The following is a 12,485-nucleotide window of genomic DNA, read 5'->3' on the forward strand; positions in this document are numbered from 1 at the left end:
CAGACAGGAAAATGACACCGAACTATTCTCATTTTGATAATTAAACATTTCAAAAAGCATTTTTTTAAATAGGCTCCACACCCAGCATGGGACTTGAACTCACAACCCTGAGATCAAGACCTGAGCCAAAGATCAAGAGTCAGACACTTAACCTACTGAGCCACCCAGGTGCCTCATATAATTACTTTAAAAAATCATTTGTGACAGGAAGAAAATCAATTGTATTTACATACATTTTTCCATAATTTATGAAAAAAGGCATTTATGATTTATGAAAATTTTAAAGCCATATTTTTTGGAAAATATGTCATTCAATGTCAAGTGCCAACAATTGGAGAGAAACACAGAAAAGTGCTGACAGCTGGAGCTTTCTAAATATGTGGTGACTTGATTTGAAACATCTGGTCTTTCCAATTGGAAGATGTTGTATGATATGCTTTGTAAAGATTCTTACAGCAAATAAAATAGACAAATTTTATATGTTCCTTAAGAGTCTTCCATAAAAAATAAGCAGAGACTATCTCCATTGTGCTAGAAACTCACCACCTAAAATCATGATGAGGAAAGCACCAGAAAAGCTTGGGAGAATCTATGAATACACACAGGACCTAAGAAGTATTTCAAATGGTGGAGTCTATGAGGTGGAAAACCAGCAGGACACTTTATTTGATGATCTCCACATTAAAGTGCCTTGCTTCAGGGCATATGCAAAAACTGAATTACAACAAGGTATTTTAAAATTTAGCTGACACTGGACAATAACAATGAAGATATGGGAAAAGTCATAAGGACATGTTCTCTTAGGTGTGGGATTATCAGAAAACAACAATAGAACCAAAGGACACCATCAAGGTGAAAAGACAAACCCATTGAATGGGAGAAAGTACTGGCAAAGATACAAGACTTGTATCCAGAATACACAAACAAAAAGACAACAAATTTAAAAATGGGCAAAGGACGGAAACAGGCATTTCTCTAAAAAAAAATAATACAAGTTGCCAATAAGCACATGAAACATGGGTCAATAGCACCCATCATCAGAGAAATACAAATCAAAACCACAATGATACTCCAATTCAAACCCAGTGTAATCAAAAAGACAAGCAATAATTAACAAGTGCTGGTGAGAATGTAAAATGAAGTGGCCACCACAGAAAACACTCTGGCAGTTCCTCAAAACGCTAAACACAGTTGCCATGTGATCTAGCAATTCTACACCCCGGCACTGTATATACTCAAGAGAACTGAAAATATTTACAGCAGCATTATTCACAATATTCCAAAAGTGAAAACAACCTAAATGCCTATCCACTGATGAATGGGATAAAAATGTATATCCATCGCGATAAAGCTGTAAAACGAAAAAAATAATATAAAAACAGAAAAATAAATAAAAAATAAAAAAATAAAAAATAAATAAAAAATAAAAACAGAATAATGGACAAGGAATTAGAGAAAGGAATAAATACTAGTTGAGATCTAATCCCAGCATGGCCATCAACAACCTGGAGGACCTTGGAGGGAAGTTCCTAGCTTCTCTGTACAGTTTTCTGCAAAAGGCTGTTCTGCTATGGACATTCTCCAGGGTCCCTTTGAACTATACACTATGCTGCTGTTTGGCATCTCTCCTACTTCACAGTCTGTAAGATGAGAAAGATACAAGTCTCAGCTTTGAAAAGGTCACATAAAATCAAGAAAAAAAAAAAAACTAGAACAGAATTCTGTCTGCATTCAGGCAAATCTTAAAGCTTTTTTCAGTATTAAAGATTTAAAATAATACAAACGCCAGCAGAGAAATTCAGACAGGGTAGCCCGGGTGGCTCAGAGCTTTAGCGCTGTCTTCAGCCCAGGGCCTGATCCTGGAGACCCAGGAACGAGTCCACTCAGGGTCTCTTCATGGAGCCTGCTTCTCCATGGAGCCTGCTTCTCCCTCCCTCTCTCTCTTTCTGTCCCTCATGAATAAATAAATAAAATTTTAAAAAAAAGAAAAAGAAATTCACAGTAATAGCTCAGCAAAGATCCGAATGGTCTTTGTTTTTCCATCAGCTAGACTTTGGATCAATCAGGTAACCTACCCAAGTTCTGATTTTCTCATGCAAAACCAGGATCTGCTGGGTTACATGGGGGTCAGCTGGCTATGAAGTTCTAGACTATGCACTCTACAAAGTGATAATTTTCACCTTTTCAGCTACCTCTCATAAACAAGCAAAACATCACACTACATTTTTTCAAGTTGCTCACAGCTGGTAGCTCTAATTAGTAGCAAACATTGAACAAATATTTAACCCAACTGATAATACACAAACTATAGTCTTTAAGTTTGCCATACCAGTTAGAATCTACAGAGTGAGGCTGATATGTATAATCAGACCGCTTCCCCCTGGATTTTTTTCAGATCACCACAGCAACATTTTTCTCAGGCAAAATTCAATCAAAATCTCAATCACAATTCAAATGAATTTCATTCAAACAATTAAAACTAGGCTTCGGTGAGAGCATACCAGCTCTGAGTATGCAGCAATGGGATCCATTTTCTCAGTGAGCTGGTAACTCCATGTCTTCATAGTGCATTTTACGTCGTTTCTTTAGGGGCTTCCTACTACGGGAAAAGCCAAAGTTAGCAGAGAGCTTTTTATGAAGATGTGATAAACTTAAAATGGAACAGTAAGGTCTCCATTACCAAATGGTGACCAGTTGGGAAGTTAGGAAGGAAGCCATGAAGGAGGGACTGCAAATTAGGAAATGTAGCTTCAAGGCCTGTCCTCTTTCTCTATACCATCCTGCCTATTCTATCAGCCCCACCACCTGCCCAGTGAGGTGTGAAACAATGGTGCTGTCATCTAGGTAGGCCACAAGGAAGAGAAGTGGGAGTGAGAAAGCACCAGTCATGCAAAGGGCCAGAAACTCTTGAGGCCACTGAAAAAGACATGCCCCAGGGACTGATGATTGACATCACTTTTGGTCAGTAAAGAGACCAAAGCACAGCTGTCTTTCTAATACCCTAGCTATTCCTGGAAAAGAAAAACGAAAAAAAAAAAAATTACAATTTTGGGTCACAGCTGAAAAAGGAATTACCTTAGCTACAAGTGAGAATTTAAAATAACAAAAGATAAAACATGACCTAGCATTCAAGAGCCTAAAATCTAAAATAGCAAATCAAAGCCCAGGCAGAAAAATAAACCAGTGTAGTAATGGGTTTGAGCAAATCTAAGTTTCATGTTATTTGTTTTTAAATCAATAGAATACAGAAAGCAACAATACATTATTTCTTCCGATGGGCCTGGTCTGAAGCACAGAAGGAAAAAAGATATACCATTTGGAGACCACTATTTAAAATGGCCTTTCTGAAAACACTCTTTTCAGCTCTCAGGATCTGAACATTTTCTCAAATAAAACTGTTATTAAATTAAAAGGTCAGTGTTTCAGGATGGACTACTTTCAGAGAAGCTCAGGAAAGGCCAACCTTGCCTATTAGCACAGTGAGTTTCCAAGAAGATCTTTAGGGACTGGCAAAGTTTGTGAAATGAGAAAAAGTAAAAAAAAAGAAATGTTCAAGCCATATAAATCAGATTTGCCATGGAAATCTGCAAACCTATTTCAAGCTTAGTAAGTATGGTTCACAGCTTTTACATACATACAACACTTTCCTTTTAAAATGTGTTAAGACAAAAGGGTATTTTCTTCACATACTTGAATCCCGTACTTTTAAAAATCTCCACAAAAATCCTTTCATTGTCTTTCTCAATGGCAAATGTATCTTAATGTACATAAATACTGGCATTTTCTCAATTAGTTGTAGATAACACAACACTGCAGAACATGGAAGAAAAAATAAAGTATTTCAATTGCTTGGTTATATCAAGTCTGGCCTTGAATGCTTCCTTTAAAAACAATTATTGAAAATAACAAATACTTGTATGATTGAAAGCAGCTCCTAATTCCTAACAAAGTCATATTTGTTTTTAGTGTACAACATTCTAAACAAATGTTTTGGTCAATCCATTAATTCTTTACTAACTGCCTAGCAATCTTTTACTCCTCTTGGCTACGTTCTAAATTTCTAAGAATTTAAATTCTTAAGAAATTCTTTTTTTATTATTAGGATAAAATGCTGTTTTTATTGGCTTTATATGTTGGGGTTCTATCCAAGAGTTCATTTTTTTATTTTCTTTAATTTAAATTCAATTTGCCAACATTTAGTAGAACACCCAGTGCTCATCCCATCAAGTGCCTTCCTTAGTGCTCATTACCCAGTTACCCCAAATTCCTAAGAAATTCTAAGAATCTAAATTTGATTTGGGTTCAGGATCAGGTAAGAGGGGGCGGCCTGGGTGGCTCAGCGGTTTAGCGCCACCTTCGGTCCAGGGCTTGATCCTGGAGACCTGGTAGCAAGTCCCTGCATGGAGCCTGCTTCTTCTCCCTCTGCCTGTGTGTCTCTCTCTCTCTCTCTCTCTCTCTCTGTCTCTCATTAATAAATAAGTAAAATCTGAAAGAAAGAAAGAAAGAAAGAAAGAAAGAAAGAAAGAAAGAAAGAAAGAAAGAAAGAAAGAAAGTCCTACTTATTAGAGATCCTAGTATTCTTAGGACTAGAATACCATGGTCTTAATTCTCAGAGAAAGTGCAGCATAAATTCATTATGCCTCACCTGCTTTCTATGTTATAGGACTTGTGTCCAAATTCCATTTTCAAAAACTGGTTAAACTAGAGGAACACAGGGAAGGAAGAAATGAGAAGAGAGATTCACTATATTCAAGATAGTTCCTTGAGTGGAGAACAGAAAGATGGAAGAACATTATGAATGCCACATCATCTATGAAAAAACAAAAAACTGACACTGCAACTATGATTCAAGATTTATATAGATTCCCTGAACCTCAAGGGATGTTATCAACGTCCTTTGTAACATGGACATGACCATGACTTTCCCTTCTCTTCATTTTCTTTGCAATATCCTCACACTATAATTCCCTCAATTATAGTATTTCTTAATCTCTAAAAGTTACTTAATAAAAGTGATGGCTTGCCTCTTAGCAAAATGTCAGGTCCTCTGGGATTTTTTCTTTACTCCATTTCTCTTTCTGGTTTACCTTTTGCTGATACATGTCATGTCCAATTTTATAAAGCCTATTATTTTCATATGCTAATTTAAAAACCCTGAAGAGAAACTATGAAAATCTATTCTAAGAGGGACATATATATACCTAAGTGCATAGCACAAGCAGCAGACTTTAGAAAAAGGCAGAGCCTCTGCCAGGATTGAGACAGCTGAGCCACAACTTATACCATAAGACATAATCAAATTAAACTTTCAGCTTCATAGAAATAGAATTTCAATAAATTCATTAATACAAAATGGGCACTGATTGTTTTAAATAGAATAATGGAAGCATCCATTCACTCAATGAAATAAGCACACAGTATATTGGAACTCAATGACTCACAGCATGGGTTGCAGGACAAATCCTGTCCCACTCCTTATCTTATAAAAGATACAGGGTTTGATTGGGAGAAGAGTCGAAAGATGACGAGGATAAATCTCTTAGGCTACAAAGAAACATGTAACAGTTTGCCATTATCCATTTGTGGCACCATTTACTTGGCAGACAAACCTGATTTAAACACACACACACACACACACACACAGGAGTATATTAAGTATGATGTTCATCTGACAGTTACATTCATTATCACCCAAGGATAATGTATCTTAAGACTTCCTCCAAAAAAATAAATAAATAAACACCGCCGTCTGTCAAGATACCTGGCAGAGTAATTGAGGCTACCTATATGTTACAGTTAATGACAGTGTTGGAATGAAATCCTTAAAGGCACATTCAAAACCATAAATATTGACTCAGAAGGCACAGTGGTACAGGGTATGGCAATCCAAACATTAGCAGCATCAAGTTAATGGTTTATTTCATTGTATTACTGCTCCATCACGATTTTATACTTTTGTAAATTTCTGATTGAAACGGCATAATATGCAAATAATGTCCATTTTATTGTTTGCTTCACACCCAGCACTCACAGAAAGCAGCTCCACGTTCCATTCTATGGGAAAACACACATCAATACCAGTCCGCAGAAGCTGTAGAGCAACAGACAAGCTCATCAGTCACATGCTACAGTTTCCACATTTTTAAGTAGATAATTCATAAAACCAGTATTGAGAATCAGATACATCTAGTATTTCATGTCTCAATATCCTGAATAATAGTGGCAAGACCCCACAAAGCCTCAAGGAAAATAAGATCTATAATTTAAATTAAAAAATAATAATTACCTCTGGATATTGCTTTTTGATGCATAGCTTAATTTTTTTTTTGTTTCATAAATGGATGTGTTTAGTTCACTGGGGATAAAACTATAAATTAAACAGCATTAAATCTTCAATCCCAAATAAAGTATCAAAACCACCCAACCTGTTTCCATTTCATTTCAGTAGTCCTTTGTGTGGCCATACTCAAGCATTTCTTTGAAAAGACCCGTGAAATGCACAGAAGATCAAGCTGGAAATGAAGGGGGTTCCCAATTAGTCCAGGCTTTGCCATAACTGGTTTTTGTGATTTTGCTCAAAAACACACGACTGCTTTAGGCCATGGTTAGTTCATCTGTAAACCTGAGGGCTGAAACCATAAAATCTCTAACCGCCCCTCCTCTGGAATACAGCCGTGTTAAATGGGAACCCATGGGATAGAATTCATGCTTGAGCCCCCACATCCCCTAAAAAGCCCACTAAAATAAAGGTAAAGGATAGGATGCCTGGGTGGCTCAGCGGCTGAGCGCCTGCCTTAGGCCCAGGGTGTGATTCTGGAGTCCCAGGATCAAGTCCCATGTCAGGCTCCCTGCATGGAGCCTGCTCCCCACTCTGTGTGTCTCTCATGAATAAATAAATAAAATATTTTTAAAAAATAAAATAAATAAAGGTAAAGGAATAAAACAGTAGATCACTGACAACATATATGGTCAGTTGGTCAGTTGCTTGAAGTGACGCTGCTCATTTGAAGACTCTATCAGATACCCACCCAGCAAATGACCAAAAACAGCCTCTAGGCTTCACAGACAAAGCAAAAACAAAAGAGGGAGAGGTAATGGGGGAAGGAACAATACTGTACAGGCTGTGCTAGGCATACAGACATTCAATAAAGAAATATAAACTGTTTGATTTGTAGAATCAAACATCAGTTGTTACAGAAGTCATCAACTTTTGAGGTAGCTTGGGAAGATTTAGAAGGAATATACATACTGTAAAATCACATACAATATAAATAAAAAGTTTAACGACTACTCAAAAAAAGAAATCCAAGACAAGTGTCCCTCCCTTCTCTATCATCTCTCCACACACCAGGGCCACCGGGTTTCTGCTCCCAAACACTCCTTCCAGACAATCTGGAGCCAGGGTGCCAGGGTGGCTCCATCAGTTGAGCCTCCAATTCTTGGTTTCAGCTCAGGTCATGATCTCTAGGTTATAGGATCAAGCCACATGTCCAGCTTGGCACTCAATAGGGAATCTACTTCTCTCCCTCTGCCCCTCCGCCCCCCACTTGCTCGCCCTCACCCTCTCTCTTCTCTAATAAATAAATCTTTAAAAAAGGAAAAAATCTAGAGCCACCACTACAGACACATAGTATTCATAAAGGAGAGAAAGATGGGTATTCATTATAAGCTTATGGTTTCAATGTTTAAGCTCTCCTACGGTCAATCATACGAACTTATTTTTAATTATTTTCTTCCAAATCAAGTGACCTTTAGAAATAACACAAACTAGGGAAATCAATCAATTCACTGGGTAGTAAATTCTCTTAGACTTAATCCTATGCCAGGCCTTAAAAGAGATGAAGGCATATGGTCCCTACCATTAGAGATTGTAGTCTTAGTAAAATTGTGCTCTTGAGGTTTAATATTAAGAAATCTTGGGGGGGATCCCTGGGTGGCTCAGCAGTTTGGCGCCTGCCTTTGGCCCAGGGCGCGACCCTGGAGACCCGGGATCGAGTCCCACGTCAGGCTCCTGGCATGGAGCCTGCTCCTGTGCCTCTGCCTCTCTCTCTCTCTCTCTCTCTCTGTCTATCATAAATAAATAAATAAAATCTTTAAAAAAAAAAAAAAGAAATCTTGGGATGTCTGGGTGGCTCAGCGGTTGAGCATCTGCCTTCGGCTCAGGGCGTGGTCCTGGAGTTCCGGGATCAAGTCCCACATCCAGCTGACTCTATGGAGCCTGCTTCTGTCTGCCTGTGTCTCTGCCGCCCCGCCCCCCCCCCCCCCCCCCGTCTCTTATGAATAAATAAATAAAATCTTAAAAAAAAAAATCTTACCAAGGCTGGCTGTAGTAACGGAGTGCTCCATGAAGGAGATGGGACATGAGCAAGGACGTACATTACAGATGGAAAAGAACCCCACCAAAGCTTGTTTGTAAGAATTAAAAATAGAAGGGTAAATTACGCTTAATTGTGAGGAGCCTTGAAAACCAATAAGTTGGATAAGAAATGTTAAGAAATAGAGCACCGTGAATAGTTGTTAAAATATGGAAATAATGCAATGAAACGGGGTGTTACAGGAAATTTATTCTGACACAGGTTTGCAGATAAATAGGACAGGGAAACCATAAGGCAACAGATGAGTGGTTCTCAAAGTGTAGCCTCATCCCCCATGCCAACTCTCTCCCCTTGCAGCCAAAGCAGCAGGAACCTGTTAAGAGACGAAATATTTCAGCTCCACCCCAGACCTATAAATCAAAAACCCTGGGGGATGGGACCCAATCTGTGTTAATAAACCTCTTATTAACCATCAGGTGATCCTGATGGTCACTCAAGTTTGAGACAGTGGCTTGGGGTGATGAACACTTGAGCTTAAGGTACTGGCAGTAAAGACACCGTGTAAGATATAAGAACTCTTGTAGGAAAAACCGATCCTCTGTAACTAAGAGAAGAAAGAAAGAAGTCAAAGGTGCCCAAAAATGCCCAGATGCCAGAAAATGAATACCCATGATGGTCAATTAAGAAAGAGAGGCTGTTTGGGCAAGAAAGATAATGAGTTCCATTTCAGACATAGTCAATTGAAAGTAATGGTACAATCACCACATGGAATTGTAGGCAATTAGATATTTGAACCTGGCATTCAGATTTATTTGCGACTTGGCTGGAAATGCTGATTTGGGAATGACTATTACAGATCCAAGCTCAGGGAATTCTGTGGAAAAAATTGTGTAAAGAGAAAAAAGTAGAAGGCTTTTAAAAGAATAGGTAAACCAGTGGTTTTCACCCTTAACAGAAGAAGGAGGGGAGTGAAAGAAGAATCACCAAAGAAAGAAATGGAACGGAAAAGAAGAAATGAACCAAGATACCGTGTGCACAAATAAGAAATGTCATCTCATGAACCATATTCCAGTCAGCTGGCAGTAGTTGCTTGGAGTGCTGGACGTACAAGGACTCCATGGCCAATTCCAGGTTCAGTGAATTACAGTCTACCCTGGGCACTGGAGGAAAATCTGGCAGGACAGCTAACAGTTACCTAGCATCCCAAAGAGTGCATGGAAATCGGATAGTGTGGGCATCAGGAATCAGTGGGAAGAGATCAAGAGGGCACCACTTACAGGCCTCTCTTCAACAAGTTTAGAAATAAAACAAGAACAAGGTGAACAATTTATAAATAAAAGATTACTTCCAAAATAAATAAAATCTTTAAAAAAAAAAGATGACTTCCACAAAAAGTGGCAATCTTGCATGTTTGAAGGACAGCCATAATGAATAATCTGTAACTAAATTGTTAGAGACTGATGAATGCTAGTTGTTGTTTCTCAAGAGTAACTTAGAGAATACAACGTATGCATTACTCCTAAGGACCTGGTTGTTTAATGTACAGTAATGAAGACCAAGTAAAATTTATGTGTTATATTCCAGTCCACTTTCCTCATTCCTACCCTGTGGCAAGGTTCATAGCACAATTTTTATTTTTTTTATTTTTTTTTTTAATTTTTATTTAGTTATGATAGTCACACAGAGAGAGAGGCAGAGACATAGGCAGAGGGAGAAGCAGGCTCCATGCACCGGGAGCCCGACATGGGATTCGATCCTGGGTTTCCAGGATCGTGCCCTGGGCCAAAGGCAGGCGCTAAACCGCTGCGCCACCCAGGGCTCCCCATAGCACAATTTTTAAAGTATATTTTATAACAGTGAAACGGAGCGGACAAGCCCACTTCATGTGCCAAAAAGTTTTAACCAAGACTAACGTCCTTCCCTAAATAATTTGCTTTGGTAAATATAAAGCCAAATACCACTCCAATACTTAGATTCATAAATCAATCTTCCCTTTTCCTGTTGTTATGAGCGTGTACTTTTTAGCAAAAAAAAATGTATTTAATTCAAAAATCCATTAATCATTAATAAAATAAGTAATCATAAGATAACAAAATAATAAATGAGGTACTTAATTCTTTAAACTCTGACCAACATTATTTTCTAAGGGAGTCTTTAAATTTATCTTTGCATGTAATCAAAGCTCAAGAAAAACAGAAGACTCAAAAACCTAAAAATAAAAATCTGCCTTCTAATCCACCCAACTTCCTACAGCTCTGGGGAATGTCCACTGATCCCAATCAGGAGACTTCTCTTGAATGAAAATAAAATTTTTGACCCAATTATGGCCCTTTTGAGGGCCTTCTTTTTGAGAAAGAAGAAAGCTGCAGTCTTATTTTAGATACTGGCCCACTACTAGACAGTAGAAACAGTAAGGGATCACAGACTAGCCCATCAAGTGTGAGATGGCAAAAAGGGCCTATTTAACACGCAAGCTAACCACTACAGAACAATGGGCTCTCCTGGGTAGTTTTTTATAAAGCAATTCAGATTTAAAACCCATGCTTAATTCATATTTTATTTATGGTACTTCAAATATATTAAAACTGTGAGACAGCAATAATACACATTGGTATTATATTTTTCATTAAACTGTAGTGCGATATTCTGAGCTTTGTTTTTTTATTTAATTCACATTGTGATAATTAGATCAGCCTCTTTTTTGAAGTAAAATTATATCTATAGCCCTGTTATTTTTTTTTCCTTCATCTAAAGTAACAAATCTCCACTTATGTTCAGAAAACAGAACTTCAGTGTAGTCATCACATCTAGTAAAGCAAAAATACTACTCTGTGAAGCATTAGGAAGCTGTGAATCAGCTGATCACTGCTGATTTCATCATCTTTAAGACACAAAACTCTAGGGACATCTGGGTGGCTCAGTCAGTTGAAGGACAGCCATAATTTGGCTCAGGTTGTGATCTTGACCCTCCTCTACCCCTCCTCTCATTCTCTCTCCCCACTTCAAAAAAAAAAAAAGACACACACACACAAACACACACACATATACACACACAAAACCCTTGCAAAGGGATTAAGACCAAAGGCCTTGTCCTGTCTTTAAGTCCAAGAATGTACTTAACCTTTTCTCTAGAAGTCAAGTCAGGTTGAGCAGATGACAATAGTAAAGACATATATTATGATTATGTATTTATTATGATTATATATTCCTAACGATCCACAAATTTCCTCAATACCAGTGTTATAAAGAGAAAGGCAGTAGAACACTTTCTTTCAACATTTCACTGTTGTAACTTACACCAGGTAATATGTAAGGTTTCAGGATGTAAACCCTTTAGGATACCTGGGGCTATCCCAGATATTAATGAAAACAGGTGCTTCCTGAGACCAGTGGTTTTCACCCTTAACAAACACAATGCTACCTTCTATCAGCAAACATTTTGTAATATGCCCTTTGCTATCCTGAAAAGGGACAATAATTTGACACAAAGTTTTTAAACAATACCCCTAAGTGTTCTATTTGAAAACTATATAAAGAAACTAATTTGTAATGAAATAATGGTTTTGCACTACGTAAATACTCAAACTTAACCACACTAGATGTAATAACCTGAATATTGACCTTATATGCAAAGTCACCACAAATGCAACAGCTCTAATTACTGCTACATAGCACCTGCATTCTTGGAAAATTCCGTATACCTTAAAACCATGCAAAACAGACTATCTGCTTATATAATAAGTTCTGGGCTGTAAGTAAGTTTCAACTACATAAATTTCTGATGAGACAGCAAATTGAGGGCACAGGACAACTCTTCAAGGGACAGAACTATCCCGGGCATTGCAAAACCTCTAGATCCGTGCCCACTAAACACCAGGAGCTCCCCTACAAATTTCTAAAATGCCTAACTGGGAGCAATACTGCCCCACCACTGAGCACCACTGTTTTAGACGGAGCTCAAATATTCACTCTGATACAAGAAAAACATGGGAAGCCTAGCTACTTTATGGTTCCTATGACCATACCTAGTCACAAATAATGTACTAACAGCAATATGGAGTTTTCAAACACAGATAAAAATTTGGAGGGAGCTGCCCCAAGTGCCCAAGTATTACTAGTTTCCTCTATCTCCATACTCATTAAAATCACATTTGCCCAGTCCCATTCTTA

The 12,485-nt window shown here is 37.9% G+C and overlaps 1 protein-coding gene across 2 annotated transcripts in view; it reads right to left on the bottom strand.

Moving 5' to 3' along the window:
- CHCHD3 (coiled-coil-helix-coiled-coil-helix domain containing 3) overlaps nt 1–12,485 on the bottom strand; it is a 278,408-nt gene that overhangs the window by 223,967 nt on the left and 41,956 nt on the right. The window lies entirely within an intron of this gene.

Source organism: Canis aureus, chromosome 18 (assembly GCF_053574225.1).
Source record: "Canis aureus isolate CA01 chromosome 18, VMU_Caureus_v.1.0, whole genome shotgun sequence".
Classification (NCBI taxonomy): Eukaryota; Metazoa; Chordata; class Mammalia; order Carnivora; family Canidae; genus Canis; species Canis aureus.